The sequence below is a fragment of the Cydia amplana genome, chromosome Z, assembly GCF_948474715.1.
Source record: "Cydia amplana chromosome Z, ilCydAmpl1.1, whole genome shotgun sequence".
NCBI lineage: Eukaryota > Metazoa > Arthropoda > Insecta > Lepidoptera > Tortricidae > Cydia > Cydia amplana.
In genome coordinates this window covers 39,192,640-39,215,776 of record NC_086096.1, presented here as the reverse complement: position 1 = coordinate 39,215,776, position 23,137 = coordinate 39,192,640, and the positions used below count along the sequence as shown (strand labels likewise).

Below are 23,137 nucleotides of genomic sequence, written 5' to 3'. Positions count from 1 at the left end.
TACCGGCAGGCATCAATCGCTTTGTGTGTAGACGTTATTGGCCTAGGACGGCAGGCCGCCCGATAAGGCCAGAGACTGCAGGCGGACTGGTGATCTGTGGGCCCCTTTAGTCAAGGCAAGTCCTGGCCATTTATTTTTCTGTGTTTTAGGGCTGGTTGCACCAAACCGCCATTACCATATGGGAAGTTACATAATTGCTGCTGGAAGAGCGCGGTCTCCTGGCACAAGTATAATTATATTGATATACTTACTGAGGTCCCAAGTTGGGAACTCAGTAAGTCCCAACCCTTTATCAACTTAACATAACACAATCATTGTGTCCAAACAACGATTTATATTTTATTTTTTCTATGAACGAACACATCAAGATAAATAAGAATTTATAAAAATATAATATTCGATTTAGCCTAGGAGAAAAAGTTTGATTCCCACTTGACCTAATTTGATTTGAACCAAAGCCTCTAGTACGTTTTAAATTTTTAATTAAAAAGTTAATGTAGAAGTTTTTATTCGTTCAAATTTTATATTGAACGAGTAAAAATAATAAAGGATTTCCTGTTGGTTAGGATACATTTTTGGTCGTTTTGAGTTTCTTATTGTCGATGGTTCCATTAAAGTAGGTATACGTATACCTAAACGGCAAAATACGAGTTTCAGGTGAGGCTGTCAAAGTTATTTATGGGACTAAATCGCTAATAACTTTTTTTGTAAGTACCTAAGCATTTTTCCACACACATATTCCTAACATATTTTACAATATACTAGTGCGTAAAATAGCACTTTTCGTGCGATGTCAAAAGTTTAAAGGGCCATAATATGTACTGTAAAACGTTGTATGATGCCCATCCGGCCCATCTGGCCCATCATATAGAGGAGCCATTAAATAGAACAAAGTGTGGGAGTGGCGCCAATCCTAGATAACAAATGAAAACTTAATAAAACTCACTTCGAAAAGATTTGGACGCATTCCTATTTTTTTCTTGCCGGTAAAAAATTACTACAAAAAATGATTGCGTTTTCTTACAAGAAATTTTAGATTCAGGGTTCAGTGTGTCCTAATTCACACATAAAGTTTTCAGAATAGGCCATATTCATGCCGATAGATTTCGTTATGCACACTGTCAATCGTGTCAATCCCTTGAAGGTGTCAAACATGGAGTAGTGTGTCCACTTCCTGTCAATATCCCGGTCTCGTTCGCGACCGGAAACTGGAGATTTTCGCAAGTATCCCGTTTCAAGGGTAATGTGGGGACTGGGCACTGTGGCGGCTATGCTATATCTATCTAATACCTTTAAACGAGCAATTCTTGCATATTTATTTATTTATATATTTATTTATTTATATGTATATATATTTCGGCGATCTCGGAAACGGCTCTAACGATTTCGATAAAATTTGGTATATGGGGGTTTTCGGGGGCAAAAAATCGATCTAGCTAGGTTTTATCTCTGGGAAAACGCTAATTTTTGAGTTTTTATATGTTTACCGAGCAAAGCTCGGTCTCCCAGATATTGATACGATATTCATGCTACGTGTGGCTATATATATGTGTATACTCGTGTGGTGTTTTTATAAAACTCGCTTTCAGCTCGTTTCATAAACCCATACTCGTATTTAATGCCTTTCATTACGTAAGTCACATAAACTACAAGACTTTTATCTTCCTGACATCCCAGATATAGGCACTGGGTATACAGGATGCTTCTGATCACTGACCCCACTCTTAGGGGTGAATATGTAGGTACTCGTAAAAGTTGTTCAGTATGACCATACTGAACAACTTTTACTGTGGGGCCAACCCCCAAATCGCGAACAAAATATTTGCTGTTCTATAAAAAACATTGACTCTTGATTCACTGAAATGTATGAGACGCCAGAATTTTTTTCGCGATTTCGGGGTTGGCCGCATAGTAAAAGTTGTTCAGTATGACTTATACATATTCACCCCTCAGAGTTTGGTCTTTGATAACAAAAGGACCCTGTATATATCAGAGTTGTAGTCCCTGTAGTTCAGTGTACTTATCGTTTGTTACTAGCTCCGTTATAGCTGACAGCTAGTAGCTGTATCTCTGTTACAAGCCGCGCGTTGCAGTACAGCACAGCTCGGAAATTGAATCGAATCGAATTCTGCGGGAATGCCGATTGCATCGTTCAATCTGCCACACAATTACAATAATATATACAAACCGAGGCTTTGAGAAAATAAAGAAAAAGACAGTTTATTGAAAGATGGAGAATCGACTTAAAAAAATCGTTCGTTTTCATTTAGTTATCGTGTCGTTTCATTTAGTATTGGCGCGAGCGAGACGCACGACTAAATGACATCATTAAGCTATCATGTTGATGTCAGTGCACGTTCGAATTGGCCTAAAAGCGATGTTTCAGTTCTTTTTGCCGTAGGTAGACAACTATTGAACGCTCGACTTTACGAAAGACCCGATCGGCCCATAGATGGCGCAGCCTAACTCAGGTTTAATATATAATTATAGTTACTATTCAATCTCGTTAGATGGCGTTGTACTAAAATCCTTATATTTTAGTTCTCACAGATGGCTACGTCTGTCAGGACGCTCGGCCAATGGGCAAGACCTCCTGTTTAGTTATAATTATTCCCCCTAGATGGCGCCGTACTAAACTCCTTATGTTTCAGTTGTCGTAGAGGCTGAATGCTGTTGGGACGCTCGACCGATGGGCAAGACCTCCGGCGGACGGGAGCCACCAGCACGACCACAGCGGATAGCGCACAGAAGGTAATAGTTATTTGTTTTACAAGGAGGAAAAGTTTTTTGTTAACCGCTCGTGCTAATATTAAACAAAATATGCCCCCGAGTGAAATCAGGCGACTCACTCCGCGATTTCGTCGCTTTGCTACAGGTAGCTAAAAGTATATCCGTTCGGCTCCAATTTTGGGGAAAGCCATAAGCCGCGCGTGGCGCTGTCGCCACCTAGCGGCCATATCTGTGCTGATCTTAACAGACGTGTTTTGTTAGAGAGTGAGTCTTCTGTACTTAGTACTATTATTTATTCTGTGGTGAAATACAAAATTTTTACCACACCAACTCGAAGAAAATATTAACTGTAAGATATCAAACAAAATCAAATCCAAATGAATGTTATTAAATATTTATCATTCAAAATCATCATTTAAAAGCAATTTAAAAGTCAATTCTACCAGCAAACATAAGAAAAACACTTAACATTTGCATTTGGTTACTTTGACTCACATGTGAATAAAATGCAACTTTGCTATCAGTTTTTGAACAATCATAGCGAGCCTTTACCAGTTGGTGTGGTGAAAATGCTTTTTTCTGTAGTTTACAATGTGTACAGTCAGCGTCAGATATATCGGGGCGTTCAAGGCGCTCACAAAGAACACGCCTCTATTGTTAAGGCGTTAGAGTGCGTGTTCAGATATTGTGAACACCTTGGCCGCTCCGATATATCTGATGGCGAATGTACAGTCAGCATCAGACATATCGAGGTGGCCGGACATATCTAAACACACTTTAACGTCTTTATAATAAGGGTTTGTCTAGATATTTGTGAACACCTTGGCCGCTCCGATATATCTGACGGCAAAGTCGGGAAAATGATCGGTAACTGAGCTTAGGTAACTCGCCCTACTGTCATTTAATTTTGACCCCAAAAATTCGATATCTGGCAGGTACAGTCAGGCTCCGTGATTATCAAACATCAACATTTATTCAGCAAATAGGCCACAAGGGCACTTTTACACGTCAACATGGAATTTACATACAAGTAAAAAACACATCAACAATTATGAAATACATCTAACCGCAAATATTAATTCAAACTAAAGTTTTATTACGTCATTTATGGTTCTAGCTAAATTGGACATTCCATAGCGTAAGTATGGAACAACCAATTTAGCTAGGACCCTAAACGGCGTTACAATCCCGTGTGGCGACTGTTCTACTAGTACCGCAAGTGTTTCAGGGGCCGACCATCTGCCGTATGTATGGCCACGCTCTCAATACGGAGCCATTTACTGTATTTTTAGAAACTGATCTGTTTTACTATCTGTACTGATTCCGTGTCAATGATGTGATAAAAGTATTGTATGCGCACACCAATTTGAACCTTCATGATGTTTTAAAAAAAATAAAAAAAGTCTTTATTTTCTCAGACACAAAAAAATATACACATCTGATAAAATTGACAATAAGAAGGAATGTATGAGAACCCCTTTTTAGGGTTCCGTACCCAAAGGGTAAAAACGGGGCCCTATTACTAAGACTCCACTGTCCGTCTGTCTGTCACCAGGCTATATCTCATTAACCGTGAGAGCTAGACAGTTGTAATTTTCACAGATGATGTATTTCTGTTGCCACTGTATAATAACAAATACCTACTAAAAAGTACGGAACCCTCGGTGGGCGAGTCTGACTCGCACTTGTCGGTTTTTATAGGGTATAGGCCTCCTCCAAGGTTTTCCAGAGGCTCCAGAGCTCTCTGTCTGAAGCTGTCGTTAATCATGATGTTTACACATTATTATTTACCAAAACGGCCAAAACGGGACTTAATCGCGTATTTTAATCGGGACGATGGTTTTATCCACATCTCATCCACATGGAATCCAGCCATAAGTAAATGTAGGTAAGCGAAAAAGAAAATCGCCGATTCGGGAACATCCCGTGTGCAAAATGTCCAAGTTCATAAATAAAATAAAAAACATCACGATTAGCATAGGCAAGACCAAGTGCGGGTATGTAGTTTGAAAAATTCGCACAGCTCGAAGATGTTGATGTTAACTGTAGCCAGTCTTCTTCGAGACCACGGGGACAATGCCGCCCTCGAAACGTCGGAGGTAATTTTAGATCTTAATTGTACGTGTTTAAGTTTTCGTAAATGTATGCGTAGTACTTCATCAAAGAAAAATAACAATACTAAGACACTTCAAATTGAACAAGATTAGACAGCACTGTGTGGTAACTAATTCGATGGCCAAAATCATGCCCCGACTCGAAATCGAAAATACAATGTAATACACAAATCTAATATGAAATAATATGAATATTAAATAGGCACACTGCTTGTAAAAGAAAAGCAAACACAATTGAACAGTATACATTGAGATACGACTTACATCACTTTTACACGTGTTTTTACCAATCATATTGACTCCATTGTAGTAATCTTACAAATGTTTACGCAAAGTATTAAAATAGCTTTAATACACTTTAACATTTCCGCAATTTCAGACCATAACCTGCCCGCAATTAAGAATATATTTGCGTGAAAAACATTATAGACTTTTAACGTTCCGGATTACGAATTGCAGAAATATGAATAGAAATCGTAAACATCTTTGGATCAATTGAGTTTATTTCTGTTAGTCAATCGATTGTGAATAATGTGTTTCAATGTGTGTGTATCTAGGTGAGATGTGTTAGGAATAGATATGAAATGTAACTACACATACCTACAATCTCTACATGTATACCTATATGTATAGGTTTAATTACCGGGTTGCGCCTAATGTAATTTCAAAATGAGTACTTAATTAGACATTTTTTTAGCGTTCCTCTATTTGTCCAAGAGTGTATGTGTAAATGTGTATGTTAGATTTTACATATATTAGACTATAAGTGATTCTTTGCTAAATGTTAGACAGAATGTGAAAGATCGAGTTTTAATTACGCTTTTAAAATAAAAGAGGGCGTTTAAATAGCCAACCGTGTCAGAAGTGGCACCAAAGGCGCTGCCGTTTCGAATCAACTTCAAACAAGGCGTAGGTACTTACTCGTGCGAGCATCGTAAAGCACACATTGTGTTTGTCTGTCTGTCTGTAACCGATGGACAAACTTTAAATAATGCTCTTGACCCTTTTTCTGTGTGTTATTTATTTATTTATTTTAACTTTACTGCACAAAAGAAAAACTTATTGTACAAAAGGCGGACTTAATGCCAAAAGCATTATCTACCAGTAAACCTATTAAGAGTTAGTTTTACACGTTTTATTCAAGAGTAAATGCCATAAAACAATTTACACAGAAACTAGACTTTATTGCAACGAATTTGTTATACTATTTCCATTCTCCCCATTCCATAAATAACAACACTTTTACTTAAATGGTGAATTGAATGGTTGTTTAAAAAAAACATGCATTTTACTTTCCTCGTATTCGAAATGAAAAGTAGAGAGTGTTTAACTCGGGTGAAAGACGTCTATATTCATCCCTTGGTTAACAATATACTATTATACTTATTTTACTAACTTATGGATACGACTTGTGCCTGACATATACTCAGATACAAATTTTAGTTATAAACACACAAATAAATGCCCGTACCAGGATTCGAACCCAAGCCCGCCAGCTTCGTAGGCAGGGTCACTAGTGTCACTTGGGAGTATTAGGGTACTGGGAAGTAAATTTCATCCTCAAACAGAAAACCCTGCATCCATAGTATTCTTGCATAGTACAATACAGATACAATTTTTACATTGAAATTTTAATCTCCAGCTTTCCAATCGAAAAACGTGAATCATTAAAAATAAACTCACCGAAATAAACTATTATAAAACACGCAAGCCATCTCCCTGCCCCCGTTACACGACATTGACATTTTAATCTTTTACCAGATTTAAAATAAATATATACCGGAGCTAATGAGTTTTAAAAATAAGGTCATTATATGTGTGATTAGTTGGATTAGTTGAATCGGTCCTTGTAGTACTTAATAGTACATTTATCACTGGGACGATTTGGATTGGTTCCAACCTTCCAACGGTGGACGTGGGGAGACTGGGAATGGGTAAAGGTGCGTCTACGTTGTTGTGTTGCCTGCCGCGTTGTGGCATGCCACATTGTTTATTTATTCATACAATTTTAAAATCGGTTCACATAGGTAATTTAGATGTATGCATAAAACGAAAAGTAAAGAATAAAACGTCGTGGCTGTTTTGCCTTGTTTCGCTGTTTTTGGTTTAGATCCGAAACATCTTCGAATTTTGTGACCATAATCTTTGGCGTGGCATTACTTAATAGGATAGTGGACGACCGCTTCTCCATACAAACGTATAGTCCCCTTTTTCCTCCCTGGATATTGACATTATGAGATTTTTTTCTACACAATTTATTGTGCAATTGCGTGAAACAAATTCTAAAATCGTTGTTCGAAAAAAGAACTGATTTGACTAGTAGGAAAATACTCCATTAAATTAAATGTATATGCTGTGGGCATCCTTTGGTTTATATTTACTATATGATTTAGTTTTGCTTTATTGGGTTATTTGGCTTGGCTGGTAAGGCCATTTATTTGTATGTTTATCGCAAATATTCAACTTCAAACTTCAAACTTCAACATTTATTCAGCAAATAGGCCACAAGGGCACTTATACCTACACGTCAACATTGAATTTACATACAAGCAAAAAATAATAATAATAATACACAACAATTATAAAATACAACTAACTGCAACTACCAAATCAAACTAACGTATTTGTTCCTGAGTAATGGATGTTTTCTATGTAGGTACTTATATAAGTATTTATATATGTATAACTATATTTCATATACCTACATATGTATATCGTCGTGTAGTAGGTACCCACAATACAAGTCTTGCTGAGCTTTTTTAGGGACTGGGCCGACCTGTGTATAATTGTCCTATAATATTGATTTTGATGCGTGTCGCAAGCCGTATGCCACATGTATCTCCAGTATAACAGCAGCTTTCCAAACGGTGCACTGCCGTGAATACTTTATACCCCCGTTTGACACGTTAGTTTGAAAAATTCAGTTTGTGGACTTCACACCGAACGTATGTGCCTAAAGTCGGCACGTGACGACATGAGGCCTTGCGGCACACAGTAGGCGTGTGCCTAAAGTGGCGTGCCGACGCGGCGACATTTTTTAAGGCGTTGAGGCAAGATATAGGGTTATTACATGTATCCGGTTGCCGAACTGTGCTGAGAGGGACGGAGAAGGGTATTTGTTATATCTCGCTCTTACAGCCAGTCTGCTGCGTAAGACATCTAATAATCCCTATACCTATTTCTGACAGTTATTGAACTAAATTTTAGTGAAAACAAGTTTAACTAAACTACGGTTTTTTATTTGTAAAAATAAACTCTCATGTAAAATCGAGTAATAATTTATACGTAAGTATAAAAATAAAACGAATCAATTGAGTCCTCATTCCCAAAGTTGACTAAGTAATTTTGACGCTACAGTAGGTACCTTGTAACACACCATACGAGTATGTACACATATTAAATCATAATTTTATCAGCAAATGCATTTTGTGACCTTTTTTTTCGATAAATTCGCTACAGACCCGTATGTTTTTTTGCTATGCGTTCTAACCTACTTAACCGCGAAAGTTATTCCTAAATACTAAATATGCCCTAAATAAATCATAGAATTATTGTGCCTGAATTTTGGTATCTCCGTGTTCTGTCTTTCTTAATCTTATTTTTTATAATTAATAATAATTATCTGTGCAATAAGTTTAAGATAAAAATATATAAAACTCAAATGTGTAGGTACTCATTAATGTAAGATTGTAACCGCTGCTAGTATACAAGTATATAAATAAAATAAACAAATAAAATATCAGAAGTAAAGAAGACCATCCGTATGTCCGCGAGGCATTTTTTCTGCAGCGACACGATAAGGGGCCTGATATGGTACAGCTTTGGCGGTACTTAGGAATGACAACATTAAGGATGACTCACGTTAGACCGGGCCGTGTCCGGGCCGGAGCTTCCGGGGCTTCGTTTTCGTAGGTTAAGCGCCGGAATCTCCGGCCTGGCCACGGCCCGGTCGGCCCGGCCTAACGTGATAGTCATCTTTTATATGAAAAATGAATGTAATTTGTACTAGTATTAGGACTTTGAACCCCATGAGGCTAAAGGTGTTTCTCGCCGTCAGATGCCAGCGTCCGGGGAGTGAGCTGCGGCGCAGCGTCGCCAGAAAAGACTTGCAGCAGTAAGTTACCACCATGGATGTTTATTGCACCCGGATATGAGGTATGTGGTGCCGAGGGATCGCGAACATGCACCATGGACCAAATAAACGTACTCGAGTACACTTGGTAATATGACACTTATTTTATTTTTGTCTACAAATCCACATCAACCTGACGTTGTTGCAAATACTTCAGGCGGCCTAGCCAAAGTGACAATCGCTTTGTGTCTCTCTATCACTCTTCCATATTAGTGTGACAGTGACAGTTGCATTTCGTTCGCTACGGAGCGTTAACGATTGGCATGTTGGCTACGCGGCCAGGTACGTAATGGTAATTTAAGAGCTAGTGTTGCCGTTTAGGCGGGATTCCACCATTGTGCGGCACTGTGTGGCACAAATGCTTGTACCGCACTGTGCCGCACTGTGCCGCACACTGGTGGAATCCCGCCTTTAGTGCCTAAATCATCATTTTACCATAGGATCTACGAAGTCCTCACCAAATTTGATTGCACAATTTTGATGGAAAAACATTTAGATAATTAAAGCAAAATGTTTTTGAACTAAGTTTTCAGATGGAAATCAATGGTTTATTGGTTCATGGTCAGCAACTAGATGTTACCAATGGATGGGAACCTGGCACTTGAAAATGTTGTCATTCATTGGTTAAATGACTGACGGAATGTGACCATCCATAGGTAACAACTAGTCTACAAAATACCTATTTACAATCACGATAGGCTTTGCGCATCTCTATGATTAATCAGGATAAATACAAACAAAATGACATTTATCCTGGTTTGTCGTTAATGTTGTTTTCCTTTAAACAAACCTTGCTTCGTTTTGAGAGCTTGACTAGGATATAGAAATTCATAATTTTAGTACGTGCTACCTCATTGGTTGGATTTTTCATTTTCTTTATTGCGATTACATATTAAATTTTCCACATACCTACAGTATAATTGAAAGATAGATTTTCTCATTTTGGATAAATGAAAACCTCATTTCATACAAAGTACCTAAACTGTTTCCATTACTCTTGAGCCTAAATCAAAATTAACAATCAAATTAAACTTATCAAAATTTGATTTTATTCGTTCGTTTGTAAATGATAAATTATATCGCGATGACTAATCGAAACAACAGATTATTTTGGAAAACACAATATCATTTATTTTGCTAACGCCATCTACATTTTATGTTTAGTGAAGTGTATAGTCAAGCTCTCTCACAACCGTGTTAGATCACTAAAGTTTTGATACCTCTCTCAAATATTTAATCATACTTTATCTTCAATGAGGCATCTAACTTAAGTGTAACTTAAGTTAAATACTGCCCTTAATCTCAGAGTCTGGTATAAGTTACAACGTGACTAATGACTTCCCGTAAAACCACCCAACTATCAAGTCGCGTGGTCACTTGTGCTAGCAGGCAGGGTCTGTTTAAAGGAAACAAGCTATATTGTTTTATATAAGCGCTGCCTATGTGATTGTGACCCTTGGTGCCCATTCCTTGTGCCGTATTTAGGTACCTAGTTTGTTTCCTGAGTAGAGCCTGCCTGTGATTCTAAAAAGCATGTATCCTGAATTTGGTCAGAGTATAGCACAGTCGCCATCAGATATATCGGAGCGGTCAAGGCGCTCACAAATATCTGAACACGCCTCTATTGTCAAGGCGTTAGAGTGCGTGTTCAGATATTGTTAACACCCGGGCCGCTCCGATATATCTGATGGCTACTGTACTATGTGTTAGTATTTCATGACATCAACTGTTGTGTATGTGTCTGTCCACGTTCGAATTGGCCTATCAGGCGGTGATTTTTGAATTTCGAGTCTGTGGAAAACGGCAAAATACTATTTTTGAAATACGAGCGAAAGAAAACGGGAATCTTGTGGTATTGGAGCTCTCGTTTTCAATTCTATTAGTAGTATTTAAATGGCTATTTAGTAGTGGAGATATTACTAAAGGGAAAACACGACATCGAGCGGTCGAAATTCTCAAATCGGCCCCCAGTTTAGAAAAATTTAGTCTAGCTATTGAAAAGACTCGTAAGAGCTGAGTTCCTATCAACAAATATAATCATATTTCCAAGAACAACACATAAAATCGATTATATCTGTTTTCTGTCCATTTTTACTGAAATCGGTTTTGTATATTTTTACGTAGTTTTTGAAATGCACCTCATAAAGAAAGCAACCTCTTAGGTTATATTTCATGCATGTATAAAATACAGGCGGTAGCTTCTAAAATAAGTAGAGCTTTATAGCTTCGCTTGAAATTTGTTATTTTACTATATATTTTTCAGAGCCAGTGCTTTATCAAATTTATTATTGTGTAGATATTTATTTATTTGTTAGTTGTTTGAACAGTTGTCCAAAATGATCTCGACACGCTCTTTTTCTCTTGTTGGTTAAGTTGTGCTCAGAGATTTTGAACACTTCACCGCATAATGGTCACTGTCAGTAGATACCTATTATTTATGTAAAAATTTATGTAAAAATACATATTAGGTATTAGGTATATTTTAGCAATTTTACTTCCATGTGTTATGTTATATTGTGTTTTATATCTCAATTATTATTAAGTACAAGCTTATATTTAACTTTAACTTAACTATGTACATAACAGTCGCCATCAGATATATCGGATTTTAGAATGGATCACCTCATGATAGGTTAGGTATGACTTGAGATGATTGCCTCATAATAATTCAGTCATAATTCCTCAATTCATCTGGGCACATGAACACGGCCCTACCTCATGTAAAGCCCCAGGCTAAGGTGAGCTTCACTCGCGTCGCGCGCGCAGCTCCGTCAGTATCTTTGTTGTTTATAATTAGCCGGTCCGATCGGGAGTTTTACGGCCAGTTTGATTTCCGAGAAATTAGTGAAACAGAATTGTATTAATTGGTTTTGTGTTTGAAGAATACTTTTTAAAATAACTGTGTGGATTAAATGTGGATGAGATATTTGGTAGAAAACCTTGATGAACTTTCTTTGGTTAATTTGGAGAAACACTTCGAAGGTCAGGATGTCTATATTTTGCTTAACTGTGTTATGTTAAAGTATGTATGGAGGTAAGGCCGGTCTGTTTGTTACTATATTGTGGTGTTTATTATATCAGTGACCATTTCGTTCTTTTGTTTTCGACTTATCATAATACAAAATATACTTAGTCAAGCAGATCTTGTCAGTAGAAAAAGGCGGCAGATTTGTAAAATGTAGGCGCGAAGGGATATCGTCCCATAGAAAATTTGAATTTCGCGTCTTTTTTTACTGACAAGATTTGTTTGACCAGCTATAATAATTATTCAATTGGATAGAGTTTTTACTGACCTCCACACTAGGCAATGCCTGTCCTGATGTTATTCATTTGGTAGATGGCTTTATAAGGAATATATGTTTATATACTTTATTAGGAATGTATACCTAAATTTCATGCAAATATGAAATCTTATCATTTCGTAAATTTTTCCAAATATAGGCGTTACCTACTTGACTTCATAAAACCGAACTTTGTTTAGTTATTATTTAATCCAGTTATTTAAGTATGTTTTATTTATGTTCTTTCCAATTCCTTTAAGCTATCTGTTTTTTAACATTTCCAATGATATTTCATAAATTATAAAATGCTTATGTTAATCATTACTATTTGTTATTATTTATTTTCATAACAATGCATAGATAATCTTATAAATGAAGCAAGGTATTTAAACAGAATTGAACTTACTCTGAAGTTTTAATTGTCCATAAAAATCAATCGAACAAAATGTAAAGCGTAAATCATTCGGTTTTTTTGAATATTGGTGCCATGACTAGGATATTTTAGCAGCCTTGAGACTAGCCTTTTAAACTCATACTTGCATAGTGCTGTCTCCCTCCCATGCTGAAGTGGCTTGAAGTAGGCATTTGTCTTGTTGTAATCTGGCGAGCCAATTTGGCAGTAAAATTTTGTAAAAGAGATCGAATCTTCATGTCTACATTTTAGAAATTCGAAGCCATTTTACTGACAATGTTATTTTCTTGAGGGCACATGCTATCTTTGAAATTCTAGGCGACGCGCTTGCACCTCCTACTTATACGAATCTTTTACAGGATAGTGGTATAGTGAGAAAGATGGTTCTGCCGTCTATACAACCATACAAATATATATTAATGATTCCTGGTCTTATATTATCAACCTACTATATAAATTATAAAATTTATAAATTGAAATAGATGTATAATTTTTGTTATCACATAAACTTTGTGTGCAGAGAGGGCCGAGGCGCGTGGGGAGGGCGCGCGCGCGGCGCCGGCGCGGCGCGGCCCGGCTGGCGGCGGCGCGAGCGGGACCAACCGCGCAGGCCCATGGAGATGCTAACCAGCCTCTACGCTCTGCTGTCGGGCGGGGTACGTATGATGATGATGATAATCAACCGCGCAGCCTCATGGAGATGCTAACCAGCCTCTATGCTCTGCTGTCGGGCGGGGTACGTATGATGATGATGATAATCAAAAGCGCAGGCCCATGGAGATGCTATCCAGCCTCTACGCTCAGCTGTCGGGCGGGGTACGTATGATGATGATGATGATAATCAAAAGCGCAGGCTCATGGAGATGCTAACCAGCATCTACGCTCTGGTATCTGGTCGGGTACGTCACTATACATATACCTTCACCATGTTTTGCAACAGCACGTCACCCAGCCTGATTTCACTGGCGTCGGTCTAAAGGCTGAAGGTGCTAACTTACACTGTACTCTCTGCTATTATCTTAATATCTCCATGAGTAGAACCAACCCCGCAGACCCATGGAGATGCAAACCACCATCTACGCTCTGCTATCTGGTGGGGACGTCACTATACATATACCTTCACCATGTTTTGCAATAGCACGTTACCCAGCCTAATTTCACTGGCGTCGTTCTGACGGCTGAAGGTGCTAACATACACGGTACTCTTCTGCTATCATCTTAATATCTCCATGAGTAGGACCAACCACGCAGACCCATGGAGATGCAAATCAGCATCTACGCTGTGCTATCTGATCGGGTACGTCAATAGGTATACATATACTTTCATCATGTTTTGCAATATTTCATTTCATTTATTCATAAACAATAATACAATTGTGTCTGAATGTTACATTATTATCTAAATAAATCATGCCTATTTACAATTTACAAATATTCATTTCATAGCATTCATTCAATAGCACGTTACCCAGCCTGATTTCACTGGCGTCGGTCTGAAGGCTGTAGGTGCTAACTTACATTGTACTCTCTGCTATCATCTTGATATCTCCATGAGTAGGACCAACCACGCAGACCCATGGAGCTGCAAAGCAGCCTCTATACGCTCTGCTATCGGGTTGGGTACGTCACTATGTTTAGCAATATTTGTATTCAGGGAGCTAATACCAATATTATGTCCATATAAATTAACCAGTACTACGAGTATTGTATTTCCATATCTCGGTTGTAAATGTATATTTTGGCATTTGACGTGAATGCTGGGCACCATTTAGAATTTTAGCTTCACCGGTAGTGGTCTCTACTTGTATTACAAATAACTATTTTTCCGTTAAGCTGGACGTTTTGTATGTATATAAATGTAAATATATGTGTGAATACCCAGCCGGCCCCACTGCGGCCCTTAGGCGAGCGGGCGGCGGGACTGTGCGTGATTGCTCATTTTCAGAGAGCTCATTAAGTTTAATGACCCTAGGGGCGGTTGGGGCGTTATGGACCCAATCGGTAGTGTAGGGAAGTTTTAGAATGGACCGAGTGTAATACAAACACACAATGCAGTGGCGCCTTAATGTTGCCGTACCATCATGCAACTTTTATATATTTTCTCATATTAGACCGGTTTTTATACGCTAGGCAGAGTATACTCCTATTTTTTCAGTATTGACATACCAAACTTTTGTTTAAAAAAGTAACTATTATATTTTGCTAACAGCAAGGTGTCAACCCTAAGATCGACTCGATTGCCTTCCGGCTGCACTGCGGCGCGACGACGGCAGCCCTGCTGGCCGCCAGCGCGGCTCTCACCACGCGCCACCTCGTTGGCAACCCTATTGACTGCATACACACAAGGTTAGTGCTTAGTTCACCATATATGCGTCTAACGAGTGTCAACCCTAGCGACAGACAACCCACCTTAAAACAAAAAATGTTTCAAACTATCGCAAATTGTGCTCTGATTCCATATATATAGCATAGAGAAATAGGTAGAATTCTGATTAATAAATAATTTGAGATATTTCTGTTTCGAAATATTGTAATGACACTTTTAATGCATTTCACAATTTTCTGAAAAACCTTTTGCAGAACCCTGTTTACTTGTTTTATTTTACCAGCGAAAAAATATTACTCAACACACAGTAGGTACTGAAAAATAAACTGCACAATAATATTTCAGCACTATACCCTACGCCACCTATCGAGCCTTGTACAAACTGTTTACACAGGCGACACGTCTGTACACGATGCCTCACAATGTTGTCAAGTAATATCTAACGTTAGGCATAGGTGGCGTTGTTTTCAATATTGCGAATAATGCGGAATACTGTATAGGTTTCAACCTATACAGTATTCCTATATCATTCAATAGAACTTGCTAACTATGTAGAGTCAGACCAAGAAAAGTCTGCAGCGGATTTGATAGCCCACGCAGTGCAAGTGTTATTTACACGTCATAATTTCATAGAAGTTTGACGTTTATAATAACACTGGCACTGCGAGGGCTGTCAAATCCGCTGCAGACTTTTCTTGGTCTGACTCTAAACAAAAGTTACTAGTAATTTGACATTCAGTGTCAATTTTAGTATGGCGGTTTGTTTACATAGTTAGCAAGTTCTATTGAATGACACTTTACAGTGTTCCATTCCATATGTGCACCTAAATTTCGTATAAACTTTGTATTTATTCAAAAAAGTTATAAGGGTTTTTATGCAAAATATGCAAATCTCAAAATACTCAAATATTGAAAAGTAAACCCCCTAAAAATGTTAAATGCCAATATGACTGAATAGTGAAATAATTTGGCTTTTATTATGTAGGTACTTCATGTTATTTCATTTTTTTAAACTGTAAGAAGGCAATGAGAATTTCAAGCACCAGGAAGACTGACATTCAGATCTCAGATATTAAAATCTCGACCATTTGTTGTTGATATGACACGACCGATCACGCTTATTAGCGAGCACGAGATGCATTGTGAATCATGTGGCCAATTCGAATGAACAATTTGAAATCAAAATGATGTCATTTAGTTATTATTCGCCTGTGAATTTCTCTCGTACTTGCCCGTACATGTATTACCGCGAATGAGACGCACGGGCGAATGACAACAATATGACATCATTCGGATATAATTTTAATGTCAAAAGTAGATTTGATTTAGCCTCCGTGTCAAGATTGTATCACAAGAAACAAATCAAAGTTATACACATTAAAAAAACTGAATATCGCTCGATCTATTTATTTACATTGGCTACGCCAAGACCCTCTACGGCGTAGCGGCTTTCGTAGAGGGCTCTACTACGCTACAACGTAGTCGCTATCGACATCCCGTATTAGGCGCAAAAAGGCTCCGAACGGTTCTATCAGGCCAATTCGATCGTACGCTGACATCAGAATGATATTAATCAATTTAATCTGGGGGCACGGCAGTGCCCCCGCCAAGTCGAGCAAAAAAGAGGCACGGCCGTACCATCCTTTTCTCGAAGCGTTTCAGGCCATTTTCGACGTCCTGTGATTTTGTGCTGGCTAAAGCTAGAACCCTGAATTTCAGTTACATATAGGGCTTAACGTGGTTTACATATATTCTCAAAGACATTAAATTTGAACTTGTAGTTTAAGAATTATTGCACGTCAAAGTTCCTTATTTTCGACACTGATTCATTCACTCAATCACGATCATCATAATTCTAAGGTACTTCTAGCAGACCCACATGCTTCAAATTTTAAACATAAGTAGTTTTCAGCTTATCAAGCCATAGAAAACCTAAAAATATTGCCATATCAGTCACGTTTTAAAGATCTAAGAACATATAAAAAGCACTTAAGAACTTTTATTTAAAAGTTTATAATCTAAGAACTGCATAAGTAAGTTTGTAATCCCATATAAATATATGCTATTACAAAGTTACTGTTGCAGTTCCTACAAATAGTAGGTAAAGGTACACTACGATGTACGATGTGTTTAGTTATGATATGTGTATACATAGTATGAGTATGAGTACCCGAAAAGAAGGACTGCCTACAAAAAGAGATGAGATCCCATCAAAAACATTACCTACATGTAAAAAGGTGCAATAAAAGTCTCGCAACGCTTCTACTACAAAAAAGGTTTGAGATGTAATGTGAAACCAAGTCGGTTATTTTAATCAGTGCCAGGGGGTGTTAAAACCGTATCAATAAGATATCTTTAATTTGTAATACATACAATGACTTGGCAATCGGACATAATGCTTTACTCGTACCGTACCTACTCGTAAATATCTGTAATGCTCAAACTGGAATTAGCGCTAGTTCGTATGTTCAATTAGAATTATTTTTAATAGATGACGATGATCCTTATGTCATTATGCAGCCGTGCGATAGCCAAGTCATTGTATGTATTACTAATTAAAGATATCTTATTGATACCGTTTTAACACCCCCTGGCACTGATTAAAATAACCGACTTGGTTTCACATTACATCTCAAACCTTTTTTGTAGTAGAAGCGTTGCGAGACTTGCACCTTTTTACATGTAATGTTTTTGATGGGATCATGTTATTTGCATGATGCATCTCGCCGCGCATTGGCGGGTGTACATGTATTGACATGTACGGAAAAGTACGAGCGACATGCACGATAGCTGAAAAATATGATGCAAATATTATTCTGATGCTGACATCAGTGTACGTTCGGTCAACAAGCTAAATTAGACCCACTTTTCATTAGCTTGGTATTCGATAGAGCTGACATTAGTCACCACAAGGGATTGTTACGCCATTTAGGGTCCTAGCTAAGTTGGTTATTCTATACTTACGCTATGGAATGTCCAATTTAGCTAGAACTCTAAATGGTGTAACAACCATGGAGCGTGACTGTACCGTCTATACCTATACCTACATATATTACTGTTTCCCAGTTTGTGCCGCTGTGGCTTTAGCTGTTAAGGTACAATTGTCAACTTAAATAATAAACAATAATATGTAGGTTGGGTGACATTGCAATATACAGAGTGGTCCAAACCTTGACGTCCAAAAATTTTTTTAGATTCCTCACGTCGTGGGCTATCAGAATATACCCCTTCTTCTTCTATGGCTCTTGTATACTCTCCAGCGGAATACTGCGCACCAGTGTGGTATAAAAGCGCGCACACCAGCAAGGTAGACGTTCAGCTGAACCGAGTGATGCGAACGATATCTGGCAGCTTGCTACCTACCCCCACCAGTTGGCTCCCCGTGTTATCGCACATTGCCCCTCCGGACATCAGAAGAACTCAGGCTGCTGCGCGGGAATGGGATAAAGCATCTACGCATGCTTTACCGATTAGAGAGACGCTGGACCACCTACCACAGGCGCGCCTACCATCTCGCAAACCTATTTGGTCTGACTACCAGCTACAAGGCCAAGAGCCATTCAATGTCTTCGCGGAGTGGAGAAAGCAGTGGCAAGCGCAGGACGGTGACCCCAGCACAGACCCCACCAAACTACCGACTGGATTCAAAGACCACCGCAAGATCTGGGTCACTATAAACCGCATCCGAACGGGAGTAGGACGCTGTAACCAGAACCTTCACAGATGGGGAATCTCGCCGACACCAGCCTGTGACTGTGGGGAGCCAACCCAAACAATCCCTCACATAATAGGAAAATGTCCTAGAAGGCGATTTGCCGGAAGCATGCAGGACTTGTTGGCACTCACACCGGAAGCAAGGGATTGGCTACTCAATTTAGATATTAAATTGTAAATATTTCATTTCTGTGTAAATTGTAAATTAAGTGTAATTGTTTATTCAGGAATAAAGCCATACGACATAATAATAAGAATATACCCCATGTATGTTAGCCGATTTTTCGTAGTTTTCGAGTTATGATTTTTTAAACTTTTAACTTTTGTTTGAAATTCCGGGGTTCCCGTACAGGGTGGCTAAAAAATAACTGCATTCCCGTTGCCAGAGAGGTTTTGGGATTATACTGAGCAAATTTTACTATGGTACCAACCCCGAAATCGCGAAAAAAAAATTGGCTTTCATACATTTTGGCTGTGGTCCATTTTCTATGGAAGGGTAAATTTTTTTTCGCGATTTCGGGGTTGGTCCCATAGTAAAATTTGCTCAGTATAATGCCAAAACCTCCCTGTCAACGGGAATGCAGTTATTTTTTAGCCACCTGTACGGGAACCCCGGAATTTCATAACAAAAGTTAAAAGTTTAAAAAATCATAACTCGAAAACTACAAAAAATCGGCTAACATTCATCGGGTATATTCTGATAGCCCACGACGTGAGGAATCTAAAAAAAACATTTTTGGACGTCAAGCTTTGGACCACCCATGTTAACATCGAGCTGATCTGATGATGAACACACAAGGTGGCCGTAGAAACTCTGTGATAATTGTAAAACAACGCAACCTTAATTGTGCTTCGGCCTTCGGTTTGTTATTGGCCGGTTGAAAGAAAAGTCAGCGATAAAAGTTTTGACAGTAAACTTTTTATACATTATTCAAAAAGTTGTCCTTTTTTAGGGACATTCCGGAAGACGTGCTGAACACATACTGCTGGATCCACTCGACGTTCACGGTGGCGGGGGGCGCGGGGGAGGCGTACCCGGGGGTGAAGGGCGCGGGGGCGGCGCCGCACCGCCGCGCCAAGTACTACCAGTGGGTCGCCTTCACTCTGTTCCTACAGGTTAGTGGTGTCAAAATGTGACGATACATAGTACATTACATACCTAGGGAGTGAATTCGTGAATGCTCCAGATCGCAGGTATTTGTGGCCCGGACCGAAGGCCTTGGCCAGGAAGTGAGATTTTCTCCTCGCGCAGCGGGGAGAAAATCCCACTTACGGTGACGTAAAAATATTAACTTCTTATGTGCAGTTACGCTTCGTGATTGTTACGCCATTTAGGGTTCTAGCTAATCTGGACGTTCTATATCGTAAGTATGGAACAACCAATTTAGCTAGGACCCTAAATGGCGCGTAACAATCCCGTGTGGTGACTTTACGTGTACAGTCGCCATCAGATATATCGTAGCAGCCAAGGTGCTCACAAATATCTGAGCACGCCTCTGTGTCAAGGCGTTAGAGTGCTTGTTCAGATATTGTAAACACGTTGGTCGCTTCGATATATCTGATGGCAACTGTACAAACACATTCAAAAAATGGAATAAAGAAATAAAAAAAAAGCGTGGCACAGCTATGGTTAATGTACAGTCAACAGCAGAAATAGCTAACAATAAGAATAACACTTTCAGAATGATCTACACAGAACCTTATTCTCTTGACATTAGAGTCGATGTGTGTGTAGATCATTATGAGCACTAGGCCCGCGTAGCTACTTCTGCTGCTGACTGTACAATAAATTCAGGGAGGAAAATGGGGACGGCGATCGTCTGGAGAAGCGGTCGTCCACTACCCTCTTAACTTTGGGCATGCCCACAGGAGAGACTTGAAATTAATTGCTATGACCCCTCTGACTTGACCGCAAGTGAAGCCGGGTAACGGGGCTAGTGCGGCGTGACTTGTAACCCTTTTATTGCTTATTTATTGCCTCACTATAGTGCTGTTGGCGAGGATTGGCTCGTGCGTTAACTATATTCACATTTGCTGTATCGATATTATATGTTTACATATTATAATGTTTCTAAGAATTCAGAACAAATTTAATATTTATATCTAAAATTACAAATTAAAATTATAAATAAAAAAAAAAGACAACACTTCAAGTCGTTCCCGAGACAACACTTAGGACGTCGACTCAGACAGAAAGGGGAAGGCCCCCCCCCCGCTCCGAGTCGTCGTGATCCAGCGTGGCAATGCTGCGAGCATCATGGGCACCTTTGCGCCGGGAACGACTTGAAGTGTTGTATTTTTTTTTTAATTTATAATTTTAATATGTTTCTAAGTATATGCCCTGTCGTAGGCGTTTAACTCAGAATTAGGAGCTGTATATTGAAGACATTAAGAGCATAGATAAGCAAGGCTACCGCTGCATAATTTTAGAACTGACTAGTTAATTTTATGTCAATTAAAAGCAAGAGGTTTTATGAATAACAATAATGAACTACAGTGATAAAAATAAATTAAAGAAACATTTATTGGTTCAAAATAAACATTCTCTTGGTAACTCATTATCATAACATAACTTAGCCTATGGACCTTAATATAAAAACGCAGACATAAAAAACTGATGCAGAGGTTCTAAGGTAATATAGTATTGCTGACTGTACAATGTACATAGGAAAGTCTGACAGGCCAATTCCAGACAGAATTTAATTAGTATTTTACATATTACAACTCGGTAATATGTAAAATACTAGGTTATAAAGAAAGCCTACTCGTACATATGCAAAATGTCGATTGGTATCCGCCGCATATAGATTTCTAAATGCAAACGTCCCTCACCCGATCGCTATTGGGCCGCTCTAGCTTTTAGGCTGAACTTTACATATCGACAGAGACTAGTTAAGAATAAAGATGTCGATCTTTATTCTTGTCCTTGTTGACTAAATAACTCGAGGTCATTGGCATATATGTCAATGCACGGAGCCCTCAGAGGCTTCAAAACGCTTGAAGAATAATCTCTACGGGACTGACAAAAAAATCTTCACAACTGTTTTTTTAGCCTAATTCAGTGTTCTGCTACTTCTGCTGGGCAAAGGCCTCTCCTCGATTCCCTGTCGTTTTGTACTTTCCCGCCAATCCAGATAAAATGCGTTCAAGTTCAAGTCGTCCCGCCATCTCCTTTTCGGTCTGCTTGCACCCCAGCCTGCGCCATCTTTGGTGTTCTGTGTGTCCAACTTGGTAACCATTTTGGCCCATCTTTTCGTATGAGGCAGACGTGTCCAGCCCAGTCCCACTTGATCTTAGCGGTCTTGACACCTACATCTACTAGGTACTCGACTTCTGGAGCTCAGTTCCATGTTTCTGATTTGATCAGTTCTGCGAACACCTAGTATGCTGCGCTAGATAGGCTGTCTTTATTATTCTGTTGTATCTGATGCAGACAACACCTTATTTGGAATAGTGTCACCCTGTCACTGGGGTTTTTGTATCTTATTTTAAAATACTTAGGCTCTGATTTGGCTTTCGACTTATTTCAGCTTTATTAGTACCTAAAGTTGGGTCACTCAAACTTTACGAGTCTTAATTAGAAAAAGTCGACTCAAATTTACGATGCTCAACGTTAACTTTTCCAGTTTTGCTAACTCCATACATACATTAAATCCACATCCACAATCTGCCCTGCATATTTATTATTATTTTTGAATTATTTTCCAAGTATTATTTCATTATTTCCTTTGAGGTATTAGAGTTTTTTACAATATGGATAGAAAAGTAAAGTAAAATGTAAAAACACATAAATAACAATACAAACTTTAAACACATTATAAAAAACCTAATCTAGAGTTCCGCCAGCAGCGGGGCTGCAGGGCCCAAAAGCTGCCGGTGGTCAGGGCCGCAGAGAGAAGAACCGACGTACTATACGCGCCGTGTCCAAAATTACCGCCTTCTGCATCTGACCCTTGATCCAACCACCCAGCGAGAGTTTCTCTAGGTGTAAGTCGCTCGACTTTTCGCTATGAGACCAAGCATTATTATTGTTACTACATGGACATCTTTATGTCTTTACCCATCACGTATCAATGACGTTCCGGACATTTGGGGAGTGTCTGCGGAGCCGAAGCCAAAACGTAGAGCCCTTTTTGACACTTTAATGACATGTAAAGTACACAGAGTGGATGATGTCTTTGCCTGTGTCACTAAATACACATAATTATTACTTGAATAACAATTCAGTGACTTTTAAATTCAATGCACCAAAAAGTAACTTTTGCTCCTATTACAATACACAATCGGTATAACCGCGCAGTCTGCCAACGCACAACGTCCCGACTACTCGTAGCGTGACAGCTAATCCAATAGTCTGGATGATTAGGATTGGCCACTGGAGTGATTGCCGGCTCGGCGATATATCTAAATGATATCGCGATCAGCTAA

The 23,137-nt window shown here is 38.8% G+C and overlaps 1 protein-coding gene across 1 annotated transcript in view; it reads left to right on the top strand.

The window, feature by feature from the left end:
* Positions 1-19,697: 19,697 nt before the first annotated feature.
* The window catches only part of LOC134661534 (innexin shaking-B), a 76,005-nt gene continuing 72,565 nt past the window's right edge, over positions 19,698-23,137 (top strand). Inside the window, exon 1 of the mRNA XM_063517663.1 lies at positions 19,698-19,825. The gene's annotated coding sequence lies outside the window, so the exon portion shown is untranslated. The remainder of the gene's footprint in view (positions 19,826-23,137) is intronic.